Source organism: Suncus etruscus, chromosome 3, assembly GCF_024139225.1.
Source record: "Suncus etruscus isolate mSunEtr1 chromosome 3, mSunEtr1.pri.cur, whole genome shotgun sequence".
NCBI lineage: Eukaryota > Metazoa > Chordata > Mammalia > Eulipotyphla > Soricidae > Suncus > Suncus etruscus.
The window spans coordinates 70,785,842-70,802,919 of record NC_064850.1 but is presented as its reverse complement, the minus strand read 5'-3'; positions in this window follow the sequence as shown (position 1 = coordinate 70,802,919).

The following is a 17,078-nucleotide window of genomic DNA, read 5'->3' as shown; positions in this document are numbered from 1 at the left end:
GTAAGCAGGTTGTTGTTGTTAAGTTTTCTCAGTGTTAAGGGAAGTCTCTTTTGAGCAGGACGATGTCTGAGCAGTGGTAGGGTCTTCCGTGGTAGAGGATTGCTTCCAGGTGATGTTATAGACAAACCTCACAATTAAGGGGCAATACAGCAAGTCCTGTCCAGTAAGCAGGTCTTTGTTCTTGTTGTCTTCTCAGTGTTAAGGGGTGTTTCTTTTGAGTAGATGTCAGAGCAGCTGTAGGGTCTTTCCTGGTACAGGAATGCCACCAGGTGATGTTATATACAACCTTGGATGTTTTGTAAATGTCTTCTGTAGATCAAGGGGTGAATGGAGAATGCCCATTCTTCTGAGGCCTGTGCCATGTCTTTATGTCAATGTTCAGGGTGTAAGGTCTCATTGCACTACAAGATTTGTATGTTCCCATTCTTATTAGATAAGAACTTATTGGTATGTATAGTATTTTTCCATGTTAGTGTGCCTACGCAAACAAGATATAAAGCCACGTGGTGCTATCAGATATATGGGGGCATAAGAACATTTCCAACAAGACCCATGACTTGGTTCAAACATAAGTATTAAACTGAGGGATTCTTTCACACCAAATTCCATATTGAGCAGTTCACAAAGAGAAGATAAAAAACATGGGGGGGATCATCACTGTATAAGAAAGTATTTAGCAAAAGTTATAGCCGTCAAAGAAAACACCCATAAAATGTTGAAAAGATATGTGTCCTTTTTATGCCTTTAAAAATAGTTGGGTGGGTGTTAACTCTAGGGCACCACTTTGGTCTGTGACTTAGGACTCAACAGTACTTAAGTTAGAAAGGGTATAAAAGGAGTAATGATGATAGGAGTTAAAGAAGTTAAAGAGAAATATGAACTTATGAAGGGGTATGCAAAAGGGCAGAGTACAAAATGGACATTCTGCATACATAAAAACATAATTCAATGATAGTGAGTACTATTAAAGTTTCTTGTGAGAGTACTATTAAAGTTTCTTGTGAGAGTACTATTACAGTTTCTTGTGAGAGTACTATTAATGTTTCTTGTGAGAGTACTATTAATGTTTCTTGTGAGAGTACTATTAATGTTTCTTGTGCGCGCGAGGGCGATAGCCCCCGCGCGATTTTGAAAATGTAGACTGGACAGAGATTACCAGTGCCAGCCAAACCTCCTCCTGCTAGACTCCCAGCTCCCAGGAAGGAGAGATCCTTCAAGAAGCTGGGAGACCAGAAGCTCAGAGCCCCACCCAGACCCTCCCTAAGGAGCCGCATGGATAGTGGGGGAAGGCCTAGGGTACCTTCAGGCTCCACCAAGGGACCCAACTCACCGGCTTGCCCAGGCGTGTGGCCCGGGGAAGCCCTGGAGATCTGGAGCAAGGCGGCAGAGGGGTGCTGGGGTTACCCAAGTCCTGCACCCCCCCCTAGGCCTGGCCAAGCAGGCCTCCGGCATGGCGGGGGCCTGCCAAACCTCCTCCTGCTAGACTCCCGGCTCCCAGGAAGGAGAGATCCTTCAAGAAGCTGGGAGACCAGAAGCTCAGAGCCCCACCCAGACCCTCCCTAAGGAGCCGCATGGATAGTGGGGGAAGGCCTAGGGTACCTTCAGGCTCCACCAAGGGACCCAACTCACCGGCTTGCCCAGGCGTGTGGCCCGGGGAAGCCCTGGAGATCTGGAGCAAGGCGGCAGAGGGGTGCTGGGGTTACCCAAGTCCTGCACCCCCCCTAGGCCTGGCCAAGCAGGCCTCCGGCATGGCGGGGGCCTGCCAAACCTCCTCCTGCTAGACTCCCCGGCAGTTTTGTATTTATAGAAATTTTTGGAAAACCATTTCCTGTCAGGTACTTGAGTGTATGCTAATGACTACAACTCTTACCCTATTTTTTCACCTAATTAAACCCGTATACCAGGGGTCTCAAACTTGCAGTCTGTGGGCTATTTGTGGCCCTTTGTACAACATTTTGTGGCCCGCGGCCGGCTTTCAAATATTGCAGTATTCGCGATTATTCACTTACCGAATAATCGCAATAAAAATTGCATTAGGAGTGCCAGGAGGCTTGGCAGGCCCCAGCCGACCTTGTCTTTTTCCTCTGACTCCAGCCCTTCCCTGAGTGCCAGCTCAGATGGCCAGAAGTGGGTTCAGGTGGACTCTTAGGGGTCCTCAGGCTTCCCCCCTCCATCCGTAAGGTTAACTTATACTTGGAATTAAACAGACTAGGGGTGTATTGTTATAGAGGTATTAAACACATAAAGGAAATATAGGCTTCCCCATTACGTCTTTTGAGATTTTCTTGTGGGAGGTGTAATCCAGGGGACTTTTTATCACATATTGTATCTTATTAAATTTTTAATAATATTTTATTTAAACACCTTGATTACAAACATGATTGTGATTGGGTTTTAGTCATATAAAGAGCACCCCCCATCACCAGTGCAGCAGTCCCATCTCCAATGTTCCAAATATCCCTCCTCCCTACCCCACCCCTGCCTGTACTCTAGACAGGCTTTCTATTTCCTTCATATATTTTCTTTGTTAGGATAGTTCTCAATGTAGTTATTTTTCTAACTAAACTCATCACTCTTTGTGGTGAGCTTCATGTCATGAGCTGGAACTTCCAGTCCTCCTCTCTTTTGTCTCTGAAAATTATTGCAAAAGTGTCTTTCATTTTTCTTAAAACCCATAGATGAGTGAGACCATCTTATTAAATTTGAGAAATGTTTTGCAGCCATAAGAGATCTGGTAGTGTCCCTTGGGCTGGGGGTTCTTCTGGGGCTGAATCAGTAGCATACAACAGTCCACAATTAGGAGAGTGGGAAGAAGGGCCATAAAGCATGAGTCAGCAGGAGTGTTGGTTGTAGTTTCTTGCCAAGGAACTGAGAGGGTGCCCTTTCATTTTGGAAGTTTGGTGGTGATTTATTGAGTCAAAAAATTGGTCTTGGTACCTAATGGGTTGAGGACTGAGGGTGGAGAGGGTTAAATAAGAAATGATAATGGATCAGGGTTGGGGGATGAGAGGATAGAAGGATTTCTGATGGGGGGAGGAAGAATAATATGTAGGAGGGGCTATATACACTTTAGACATGGCTTGTTTACATTTTAGATTTGGCAATCAGAGAGGAGTTCACTGTCAAAAAACTCATGCCCACATAAAGACAGACATTAGAGTTCTATTCTTAGGTTGTTGTTGGAGGCCTGACCTTCATAGGCTGGGCCTGAGATTTTAAAAAATAATTGGGTTAAGAAGAGATAAATAATTGGCTAAGATCCATATTAGGAAAGAAAGGGGGAAACAAAAGATAAGAGAGAAAAGAAAATAAGGATAAGTAAATACAGTGAAATTAGGTTGAAAAATGTTGGGCTGGTGCATCGGTGTTGGAAGGTTTTCCACATTCAAGGCTCTTTATCGCTGACTGGGGTGGTCTTTGCTAGATAATGGTTTCAGGGTTATATAGTGGTCAGAGCTTTTTAGTATAGGCACAGTTTTCGTGTCTAGAGTATTAAGTAATGTGATAGTTAGGGCAATAAGGTGTGGCTATCATAAGTAGCTTTATCTGCTGCATCTTAACTATGGGGATACTTTTCTTAAGGAACAACTGACAGTGAGGGCTTTATTTAACATAGATTAAAATAAATTGAATTTATTTAGCATAGAAGAATAAAGAAAAGAGGAAGAAAAAAGTGAGGGAAAAAGAGAGAGGAGAAAGAAAAAATGAAAAAAAAATGTAGTGGTTTGCCAAAATGTGTTCGATGAGTGGGACCTATAAGATAAGTCTGTGATGTACCATTGAATATTCCAGTAGTCTGGATGATCATATGCTTTGGGACCTAATAGAGGACATAAACAAAAGAAAGTGAGTAAATTAGAGTATTTTATCAAGGCATTGTCATAATGAACACTGTATATGCTATCTACTATGGTTGAACACCGAGGATTATAATTATGGCGTCCACCATTTGTTTCCAAGGCCCACTGTGGACAAAGAAGGTGAAGGGTTATTTTACACTTGATAAAATTAAGGCATTAAAGCATATTATTAATATTCACTGTAACAAGAGTCCCAGGCTTCCAAGCCTAGTCTTCACCAAGTTCTGTGAATAAATATAATAGAACATTATTAGAGACCATTGTAGATAGAGATTAATTGCCTACCTATTCATTATGAGCTGTTGTTTCTGTCATTGCTGGTTTCTTTAGGTTATAATGGGTGTTTTGATCTTTGTGTTGCCCTTTTCCACTTCGTTTGAGCACTTCTCCTATTATAAGCTGGAACCTATGGTGTTTGGAGTTTCTATCCTTTCCACCCTTGTATTTGTTCATGGATTGTGATATGTAAATATGATATATATTCTAAACACCTCAAAGAAGTGCTATCATTCTGTATTTGTCCTTTTTCTTCTGGCTTATTTTGTTTAACATAATATTTTCGAGGTCCATCCATGTTTGCTGCAAAATCAATGTTTGTATCATTTCTAACTGCTATGTAATATTTTATTGTGTATAAATACCACATCTTCATGATCCAATCATCTGTTGTTGGGCATTGAGGTTGGTTCTAAATCTTGGCTATTGTGCTGAATGCTGCGATTAATAGTAGGGTGCATACATATTTTTGGGATGAATATTCTTCCGTCTTGGGAGTGCGATTGCTGGGTCAAATGGCAGCTCAATTCTGTGTTTACTAAGCACCCTCCATACTGTTTTCCATAGGGATGGACCAGGCAACATTCCAACCAGCAGTGGATGAGAGTCCTGCCAATAGAGATTGGTCCCGCCTTTTTTTATATGTACCATCCTCACTGGTGTAAGGTGGTACCTCATTGTTGACTTGATTTGAATTTCCCTAATGATGAGTGATGGTGAACATGTTTTCATGTGTCTCATGCCCATCTGTCGGTCTTCCTTGGAAAAGTTTCTATTCATTTCTTCTACCCATTTTTCTATGGCTTTATTAGGTTTTGTGGAGCTCACCTTTCTGAGTGTTTTTTATATCCTAGATATCAACCCTTTATCTGTTGTGTTGAGTGTAAAAATTTTTTCCCATTCTGTTAGCTGTCTTCTGGTTTTAGCCAGTATTTCTCTTGCCATACAGAAACTCTTTAGTTTAATGTAGCCCCACTTATTTAGGCTTGATGCTATTACTTTTGCCATTGGCATTACATTGTCAAAGACTTTTTGAGGTATAAGTCTTGGAGTGTTCTGCCTATTTTTCCCTCAATGAACTTTATAAATTTGGGTTTGATTTCTAGGTTTTTAATCTATTTTGAGTTGATTTTTGTGTAGGGTATGAGTATGGATCAATCTTTTAGATTTTTACAAGTGGTTATCCAGTTGTTCCAACAGCATTTGTTGAGGACTGTCTTTGTTCCATTTCAGGTTCTTGGATCCTTTGTCAAATATTAGTTGACCATATATTTGGGAGTATATACCTGGATCTTCTGTTCTAACCCACTAGTCTGATACTCTGTCTTTGTCCCAGTATCATGCTGTTTTGATAATTATAGCTTTGTAATAAAGCTTCAGATTAGGTAAAGAAATGCCACCCAGTTTTTTGTTTTTCAGTATGGATTTGGCTAACCTAGGTCTTTTGTGGTTCAGAGGCCATTTCTATCATTGATTTTAAAATTAAATTTTAGCATTTATAATTAGGAGATGAGTTTACTTGTGGTTGGAAAAATTTAAAGAAGTCCACTTGCCTGCACAAGATGAACCTCCCTGTTTTAATCTAAGAAAACTCATTTTAGCCATAGTACTAATGTGCTTTGATGTATATGTCCCTGCATAGTTTGGTGGCCACCCTATCTAAACTTTTGATGAACCTACTAATTGTAATATTGTGCTAGGATATATAAGCCCCCATATAAGCATGAAGCAAAGTAATGATCCATTTTCAGCAATAAAAACAGGATCTTGAACCTCTGAACATTGTCTAAAGTTTCTGGTAGTTGCATAGCCTAGACCCATTGGTATGATTAACTAGTGCAAATAAAGACCTTTTGTTCTTTCATAGATCATCTTGGTGATTAAGCAAGCACCCATTACAACACTTGCACAATGCCAATTCAAAATGGATTAAAGATGTTTATATGAGACCCAACAACAAAACACATACACTGAGGAAAATATAAGAGTACTCCCCATCACTTTGGAGGCATCTTCAGTGACTATACCCCATTGGCAAAAAAAAAAAAAGGCAAAAATAAGAAAATGACACTACATCAAAAATAATTCCTGCTTGACAAAATAAACTAAAACTAAAAGACACTCAACTGAGAAAATATTTATAATGAAAACCTCAGAGAAAAGGATTAATAGCCATGACTATATAAATTATTCACAAAGATCATCAAATAAAATCCAAAGACACTATAAAAATAAGGGAATGATAATTAAGAATAAAGATGGATGGTTGTTAGGCATATGAAAAATAACTTATTGTCATTTATTATCAGGAATATTAAAATCGAGATAAACAATGTGATATCATCTAATACTAGTGAGAATGATTCATTGTTGGATATGCAGACATCCAGGAAATAAATATACTTAGCTAGAAAAATGATACTATGAGGAGAGGGGCCAAACATTATTTATAGACCCTAAATTTCTAATTATGGGAATGTTGGCACCCTTAGGGAACACTTTATTGGTTGGGATCCCTTATTCACTTTTTATCTGCCATCTCATGAAAAAGACATTCCAGAGACTTTTGCATTAGCTTCCCCATGCATCTTTGACTTGTAAAATCCTAGGCAGGCATAGATATGTAATTATTAAAATTTTCTCTTCTTCTTGTGTTTACTGGTTCTAAACAATAAATATTATATATAAAGGATAGTAAGGATTCAGTCCATGAGGCTATGAGCCCCTAACCCCATGTTTTTCTCTCTTATATCCTGTCAGTTTTCTTTCTCTGTTTTCTTAATTCTCATGGCACCTCTGTCTGATTCAGGCATATTTACCAAGGGACTGTCCCCAGAAGCTCATATAAAAAACTTAAAATAATTCTTGTTGGCTGGGATGTGACAAAAAAAAATGAACTCTTATTCAATGCTTGTGGGAATGTTGTTTGATTCAACCCCCTGAAAAAATAATATGATCTCAGAAAAGTAAAAATAGAGCTAGTACATTACTTGTCCATTTTACTTGTTGATATCTACCTCCAAGATACAAAAATTTTCTTTCAAAAAAAATATCCAAACATAGTTCACCACAGCACTTGGCACAATAACTTGGTTCTAGGATCAACCTGGTGTCCAAAATCAAATGAGCGGTTAATGAAGATGTGGAATACTATGTATTAAATCAAACCTAAAGATCCAAAGCCAGGACACTTGAAATACATGGGTCTGGAAGCAAATGACAATGCAGAAAATAATCCACATACACTAAAGTGGGTGAAACAGGTTCAGGAGTTCCAACACATAAGCCTTCCACTCCTAAGAAACAGGCAGCAAGAGAGCATTTTCCTGAGACCCTAAGAGGAAGTAGAATAGGATAAGAAGTACAAATATCAGATAGTCTCACTAATCTGTGGTATATAGAAAAATATAAGGGAATGCAAGCTATAAAAGCGGGCACACCTGATTATTTTTTTTTACCCTATATTATAGAAATCAGAAAAACAAAAACAGAAAGAAAGATATTGAGGGGAGTGAGAAGAAATGGATGGGATGTAAGGAGCAAGTATCAGGGGCCTCGGGAATGTTGTGATATAAAGGTATTTTTTATATCTATATACCGTATTTTCCGGTGTATAAGACAACTTTTGAAACAAAAAAATGTTTCAATATGCCGCTAAACGAAAATTTTCTGAATATTGCCACAAAACGAATTTTCCAACTCGACCCTGCACCAATCACTGCAAGGCTGCTCGGACCGCCTCTCTAACTCAGCCAATCTAAGCAGGCTTTTTATGCATGCAAATTAGACAATGTTCTGGACCCGAATCTACACTGTAAAAAGCCTGCTCAGATTGGCCAGAGTCAGAGAGAAAGTCTATTACAGTATAACCTTTGAACCTTTGCTTGTTGTGATTGGCTCACTGTGGTATATACAGTTGCAGCACAGGAACGTTCTGTCTGATACAGAGAATATAGGCCTAAACCTATGTTTTAACTGCAAAATTAGGGGGTCGTCTTATACGCCCACTCGTCTTATATGCCGGCAAATATGGTATTTAAAACAGAGCAAAACTATGCATGAGACCCAAATTAAACAAAAAATTTTAGACGGGTGTGTGTCAAGGAGTCAGATGAATAGATACTATACTTGATCTTAGTCAAAAACTGGGAAGTGACGCAGGTTGGGGAATGGGAGGAAACATGGGAACATTTGTTGAGGGAAGTTAATTAACATAGAGGGTTTATTTGTGTTAGAACTTCATATCCCTTTTTGATTTGTTTTTGTTTGTTTGTTCGGGGGCCAACCTTGTGGTATTCAGAGCTTCCTCCTGGCTTTGGACTCAGGAATCACTCTTGGCAGGCTTGACAAGCCATATGGGATGCCAAATATCAGTTCCAGGTAAGCCAGGCAAGGTAAGAGCCTTGTAAGTAGTAGTAAACCTATTACTATCAATGTAGCCCCTGTATTCCTAAAACTATATTATGATAACTTTATAATTCATAGTGATTTATAAACAAAATCCTTTAATTAAAAATAATTATTTTTAAAGTTTTGAACCCTGTCTACCGATTGCTGCATGCATTATGAAAGGGCTAATGAACCAAAATAAATTGAGTGATGACATAAGGCAGCAATTAGTAGAAGCATGTCAACTTGTAAAATCTAATATTTATGGTCTGATTATTTTCCCATATATATGCTAAATAAATCTTTAGAAAATTATTATAAAACTACCTGCATATTTTGAATTCATACTATTCAATATGGATTTATTTTACCAATTCAGTTCTGAAACTATGTAAAATGGACACATTCATGATTTCTTCCAGATCCTCACTGAGACACATGTTTAAAACTGCTTTAGATTAAATAAATTTAGTAAGATAATTTGGGTGTGATTTGTGAATTAATAAATGATTGCTCTAGAACAGATGATTCTGGTAAAACTTTCTGAACTATACTCTTATGAATTGATAAAAGAAATTGGTATATTTTAGCTCTAATCAAATATTCAAATTAGCAATTTTTGTATATATTGTAACAGTTTAAGTATTATCATTTATTATCAATTATATATCCTACCACATATTAGAATACAAGTTAGAAATACTTATATTCTCAAAAATAAAAGAAAGAGAAATACTTATATTCTAACTTAAAATGCACCTGATGTTTAAGAAAACTCGAGAATCAAGTAAAACTTTTTATAAAATGATATACTGAGCAAATATCTACAAAATATTTTAAATATAGGGGCCTGAGCAATATCACAGCAGTAGGGTATTTGCCTTGCATGCAGCCAACACAAGGATGAAGCCCGGTTCGATGTGCGGCATTTCATATGGTCTCCTGAGCCTGCCAGGAGCAATTTTTGAGAGTAACCCCTGAGTGCCACTGGGTGTGACCCTCCAAAAAAAACCAAAGAGTTTTAAATATAAAGTATAATATCATATATAAGGAACATTTTTAAATCTGTGAAATAAGATACTAAGATCTTTTCAATACTAAAAGTATTAATATAGACACAAAATAGAAAAAAATCCAGCAATGCAATGTACCATTAATAATATTTTTGTGGTATTAGAGATAGTACAGGGATAAAGACACATGCTTTGTATGCATCTGACTCTGATTTGACCCCAATACTACATGCCCCTATATACCTCTGAGTGACACTAAAGGCCCCCCATGATATTACGCAGGAGTAGCCCAGATAATCCTTGGTACCACAGAGCCCATGTAACACTGGGTTCTCTGGCCTTTGAACTGAAGGTTGGCTGAGTTTACTGGAAGGCCTACTGAGCACTATTTAGAGGCCTCCAAGTCACCAAAAATTTAAGATAAATTAGTGCTAACTGGAAGAAGAAAAGTGGCAATAAATTGGAACAAAAGATGGGTGCTATATGTTAATAATATTGATTTTTGATGATGTAAAATTTATATTTCTGCTATGATACAATATGACCACAACATAAAAAATACTTAAAATGTTTGTTACAAATAGGAACTTTAATATAATATTGGAGGGAATGTCATCTGGCTCTATCACTATGGGAAAAGATATATCAAAAAACTTTTACTACTTGAACTTCCATATGACCCATCAACTCTACTTCTTGGTATCTACCCCAAAAAACCCAAATTTTATTTTAGAGAGATATATTTATATTTATATATTTACTGCAGCACTATTCACTATAGTCAAGTTCTTAAAACAATTCAGATGCCTGAGACAGATGAGTGTGTATAAAGAAAGTGTGATCTATATCTACAATGGAGTAAGAAAGGATAATTCATGCAATTTTTTATTTAATGGCTGTAACTAGAAGCTATCATGCTGAGTGAAATCAGGATAGAGACAAACACAGAATAATCTCTCCCAAATTTGGAATAAAAATAAATTATAGTAGGGAAATAACAAGTGGCCAATGACAACAGACCCTGGAAGTCAGCCTGTCAAACTGAATCTGTTAAGGGAAATGAAAATGAATTAGGAAATTAGAATTTATAATTTATAAAGTATAAATTACTTTTAAAAAATCACAATATAGAAAAATTTATTCTCATCAATTTTACTTTTTCTGGGAATCAAAAACCTACTAGTGTTTGAAGGATCAGTTGATGTTAAACCCTTTTCAAATAGTCATACCTACTCAATTAACTCAACCTCTTTTTCCAGGAATGCGCATTCCATTTGCTTTTGCATATGTATAGCATTTTTTAAGTTATATGATAAAGATCTTATGGGAAGGACATTTTTCCTGATCATTTTCTTAATTCCTCAGTAGAAAACAGCATAATTACTTTAGATTTGTGATACACTTAAATATGCTAAATTATACAACAGGAACTTCACTTGTGTCTATTACAGGAATACTCAGTTTTGTAGTTGTAGGGACTGAAGATAAAGCAGGCTTTTATTCAAAATGTTAAAATAAATACCAATAACAAATAGATACAAGAATATCATTTAATGTTTCAGGGAAAAGAAAATTGTTTTCAATTTTCCTAGAAAACTAAAATCAAAGTCATTTCTTCCAAAAACTATTGATTGCAAAATTACCTGGTAATAGGGGAAACCATTGCTTTTTATAGTCATTAAAAAGTTAATTGTGAATTTAGTCATTCTAAATATTTAGGCTTTTACAAATACTAAATATCCATTTTTATGAGATAAAATCATTTAAAACGTTGTAAAACCACTCTGAAGAGTTACTAGAGTATTTATAGCCTTGTGTGCTGCCAGTCCTGGTTAATTCACCAAAACCATAAATGGTTCCCCAAGAATTACTTAATTTCTTAGCATAGATCCAAGAAGGAAGTTCTAAGCAGTGTGGTCCCTCTCTTCCAAAGTGAATGAATTGATTAATGACACAGATCCATTAAAATTGTAATTTAGAGGCTAAATGTTGAGCATGAAAGAATTCATTAAGTTCTTTTAGGTATTAATAAATTTATTTTGTTTTGTTTTGGGGCCACACACAGTGATACTCAGGGGTTACACCTGGCTATGTGCTCAGAAATCGCTCCTGGCTTGGGGGACCATATGGGATGCCCCGGATTGAACCCAGGTCCATCCTGGGTCAGGTGCTTGCAAAGCAAGCGTCCTACCACTGCGCTATCACTCCAGCCCCGAGTTTATTATTTTGTTTAGACTTTATTTAACACCATTGTTTACAAAGTTGTTAACAATACAGTTGTTTCAGGCATTCAATGTTCCAACACTAATGTAATATTTCACCCACCATTGTCTCAAGTTTCCAACCAGTCCCTCAAGCTGCTTCCTTGACAGTTGCAAAATAATTTATTTTATATTGCTTATACAGCTAAATGGCTAATAGAATAACCAAAAAAATACGTCAATAAAAGAAAATTTGTGAAAATTATTATATCTCACAATGGAAGTATTAAAGTCTGAAGGTTTACTGAGCGTTTATTACTAATTGAACCTCTGTGTGTTGTTTATCCAGCTAAGTTGGCTTCTTTATAATTGTCTTTGTTGCTACTGGGCTGTTAGTATTGTGAAATTTAGAAATATTCATGACTGTATATATAATCCAGGATCTGCAGAATTAACATAATTCTCAGTCCTTTCCCCTTCTGTGGTTCCCCTGCTCGAGTTTTCAAATTAAAGACCAGTGATTTGCATTGACTTGATTTGGGATATCTTCCAAGATTAGTCATGAAGCTGTGAAGCTGGGCTGTTGTTTTCATTGAAGTGGGATTGTGGGTGTGGCTGCAAGGGTTCTGTGAAGAAAGGCAACCCAACCCCACTTTGAGAATATCCCAGAGTTTCCAGTCCCAAAATCAGTGATCTGGGAGTTTTGTCTGCTTTGTGTCTCTACAGTAATTTGCTGTGAAGCATTGAAGAGATCAAAAACATTTCTATAGACATAAGCATTTCTATTAAAAAAAGAATGTAATGGTTCCCTGAGTACCACCAGGTCTAGTTTCTGAATATAGATATAGCAATGGCACCTCCTAAAAAAAAATTTTTTTTTTGTTTTTGGGCCACACCCAGTGACTCTAAGGGCTTCTCCTGACTATGCGCTCAGAAATTGCTCCTGGCTTGGAGGACCATATGGGACACTGGGGATTGAACTGAGGTCTGTCATAGGCTAGAGTGCACAAGAGAGACACCTTACCACTTGTGCCACCACTCAGCCCCCCCTTCTAAAATGTTTAAAGTCAGCCTAAAACCAGAGAGAAAATCTATTAAAAATTAACAATCATTGTAGGATTATTATAACCTCTAAAAATAATATGAACTCTTCTAATAAAATTTCTAAAAATTGAACTTCTATATGATCCAGCAATTTCACTTCTTTGCACCTATTCCAATGGCCCTAAAACACCATTTGGAAAAGAACAGTTGTTTTCTCATATTCATTTGGTTATCCACAATAGTCAAAATCTGAAATTAACCAAAGTGTTCGAGAACAGATAAATAGATAAGAAAACCAAGGCATATACACATAGTGGAATACTACTCAGCTGAGAAAAGATGAAATTATGTATTTTGTCACTTTTTGATTTGGAGTGTATCATGCGGAGTGAAGTGAAGGATAACAGATGCAGAATGATTTCCCATACATATTGGATATATGGAAACATAGTGAAAGAATAGTAATGGCTAAAGGCAGCAGAACTGAGCTTACCAAAGGTAGATTGTATATACTTCTGGGAAGTATATACTCTGGTGAAGGGCAGTGTTGAAATGTTGTATATATTTAAAAAATTGTATACATGAACATAATTATAAATCATGGTGCCTCAAATTTTTTAAAAAACTAAAGCTATATTTTGTTATAGCCACACACTATATTATTTCTTTACACTCTTGGATTGCTAAGGTGATTTGACTTTTTTCATTGATTCCAAATATCTCCAGGCTAAAATTGACTTAGGTTAATCAAATTCTTGTTACAATTAATTTGCATAAAGCAGCAGAATTCCTAATGGCAAAACTATAATCAACCTTTTAGGACTATTTTATTGTGATAGGTTCTATTTAATTAGGGTATTTCCCTAGTCAAAGATTCTTTACTCTCTCAAGAGAGCTTCAATGAATAGCAGTAGAGATTATTTAATTAGTGATGTTAAAGCATCCTTCAAAATCAAGGTCATTTTGGGGGGGGGGCCACACTCGGCGGTGCTCAGGGGTTACTCCTGGCTAAAGGTCATTTTTATTGTGCCAAGTCAGGTGGAAAACCCTCCAAACAGAAATCTTAATGTAAAAATTTCTGCAATACTTATTACAAAAGAAAAATAGGAAAATATTGAATTTAGTGGTATCAGTGAATTTTTCTTTAGGAACATTGTAGATGCTGAATTTAAGTAGCATCTTCTTTAACTTTTCAATAACTGAGCATCTTTTTGCTTAAGAAAAATTTTGCCCAGATTTATAATTTGTATTTGAATAAATCTGAATTCTTTAGGAGAAAATTCATGAACCATCACTATAAATTAACAAATGAAATAAAAAAGAAGCAATTTTCTCAAAGCAACTTTTTCATAGTATATGTAGTCACTAAAAAGATACTACACAAACTAATATTGGAATGTTCAGAACATATAATAATAATAATAAATAAATAATAAAATATAAAATAATAAAATAAATAAATAAATAATAAAATATAAAATAATAAAATAATAAAAATAGGTGATGATTTAACAATTGCCCATGATTAAGGGTAATTTGTCTTGAACCAAAGATGTATTTATACTATTCAATTATCACTATAACACAAAGTTTAAACAAATGGTTAAGCTAAGTGGGAATAAATGAAGGTTCTGGCTTTACTCTTGGCTCTGTGCTAAGAACTTACTCCTGGCAGGCTCATTGTTGGGGCATATAGGATGCAAGAGATAGAACTCTGATAGGCGGCATGCAAAGCAATGCATGTACCAAATGTACTATAAAAAACCACCTGGGCTTCATCATTCTTTAATGTCTATTTAAAGCTGGTAAATTAGCCTCATAACTTTTATTGATATTTTTCAATTGTAGTCTTGTTTTTGTTCAGTGTCTTGAGTCACACTTAACAGTGTTTAAGGTTTACTCCTGGCTCTGTGCTTAGGGATCACTCCAGATGGTGTGGGGAACCATTTAGGGTCCCAGAGATAGAACCCAAGTTGGCCACATAAAGCAAGCACCTTTACCCAATGTACTAGTACACTGGCTCCCAACTTTATTGATAATTAGAAGGAAAATGGTATTTCTGAGCTTATTAAAACTTAACTGTCTGGAATAGACTAAGATTCAACATTTATGTTCTACCTCCTTGTTACCTACTTCCAAGGTCAAATTGGTGACGCTCAGGGGTTACTCCTGGCTATGTGCTCAGAAATCCCTCCTGGCTTGGGGGATCATATGGGACGCTGGGGATCGAACCGCAGTAGGTTGTAGGTTACCGCATGGAAGGCAAATGCGCCTCCGCTTTGGCCCCCAAATTGTCCTTTTTATACCAGTGAAATGTTCCCAATATTTTCAACTTCTCTCTAATCTTGTAAAACCACAAGACCTAATAAGAAGATTTGGACTCCAGTCCACACCATAATAATAAGCAAAAATAGAGACATTGTCATCAGGAAAGTGCATAAAAGTATACTTACTAAGATTCTTTTTAACAAATTTAGGGCTACTAAAAATTGCAAATGAGTATAACTTGCTTCTCACTCCCTAAACTTAGTTTTTTTCCAGTCTTAGTGGACCCTCCTTTAGTATGCTCTTTGTTGTGCTCGCTTTGGCAGCACATATACTAGTATGCTCTTGGTTTTCAGCTGATAAATTAATGAAATTATTAACCCCAATTATTATTTTTCTTTAGTCTAAATTTTTTTGAAAGCTATGCATTGATAAAGAAAATGGTACTTAAGAATTCTTGTTTCAGATATTCATTACAAATTATTAAATAACTTTAATGAGAACAATCCACATACTGGCTTTCTTTTCTTTAAATCACAAAGGATTGAACTTCACTTTCATTTTCTCATTTACTGCACAGAAAAACTCATAATTTTAGTATATATTTTCTCAGATAAAAAGTCTTCAGATAATAGATTATATGCATATATTTACATAGTTTGATATCAATATACTAATAACACAAAGACGACCTGGTAATTTTGAGACTTAGTACAAAAAACAATAAAATATTCTGTATATAGTTTCAGATAGTTGAGTAAACAGTTATATTCATGTATGAATAATATTAGCATATTTATTCAATTCCACATAGACCAAGAATATGATGAAGTAAAAACACATAAAAAATTTTTTTAAAAAAAAGGGTATACATATATATGTGGATACTTTAAACTCTTTACTACAGGTTTATACCCATTCATTTGTTAAGTCTCAGTGGTGCTATGCACATGGTAGAAAAATAATAAAACAGAGAAGTGGATAAATTAAACCTATTTATAAAAAATAAAAATCATTATTTTGTATATGTTTTACACTTTTGGAGACCAATGTGATAGTTTTATTTGTTTTCCAGTAAGAAAAAGACAATTAAGATTAGGGAACACTCCCTATGTTTCTACAATCTAATTTTATATTAATGTTCTCACACAAAATATATCAAAGGTCTACTCTCTACTGAGTGGGAGGTCTGCCAACTTATTAGAACCATTTATTTTCCTGAAAGAAAGCATTCATGGAGTCATTGGATAAGGACTTCGCATGTTTTGATAAATTTCTAAATAACAAAAAAAAATGATGTTTCAGTCAGCATGATCTCTGTTCTATTACTACTTCTACATTTCTTCATTACTGTCTTTAAGCTGTTGTAAAACAGTGGGTGGCATTCTATAAAGCCTGGATTAAGCCTGGAATTCAGTGTGGAAACTGAAGGAATCTACCCCATGCTGAAAATTTGTTAATCAAAAATTGTCATTTATATCAATGTGCAAGCTTTCACAGATACTATATATAAAGAAACAGAGACTTTTATGGCCCCTGGCCAGCCATAGCACGTTTCTGTTTAAGTGTAAAGACTTCAGCTATGAGGTGCCCTTTGAGGACAGCTGAGCTGAGGTATATAAGACCAGGGCAGAAGTGCTGGGAGCCACCTGCCACTGCTGGATTGCATCTGCTCAATGGTAGCTGCCTTATTGCCTGAGAAACTGCCTGCTGCACTCCCTACTTTTTGCTGCTTCTGCTACTGTCTCTTTCTCTGTACTTTCCCTGGTTGACTTCTTGTCTTGTTTTTGACCTTTTCTCTCTCTCTTTCTCTCCCTCTCTCCCCTTCTCTTTTTCTCTCTCTCCCCTCTCTCCCTCTCTTTCTCTCTCTCCCCACACACACCCAACTGACAAGGCTGGCCATAAGACCCCTGGCTTCCCTGCTTTGCTTCTTTCTTAATTAAATAGTTTCTAACACTCTCTCATTAGGGTTTTGATTGGCCCTGACAGATACAATCATCAGTGAGTTGTGGTTTTTGTTTTGTTTTGTT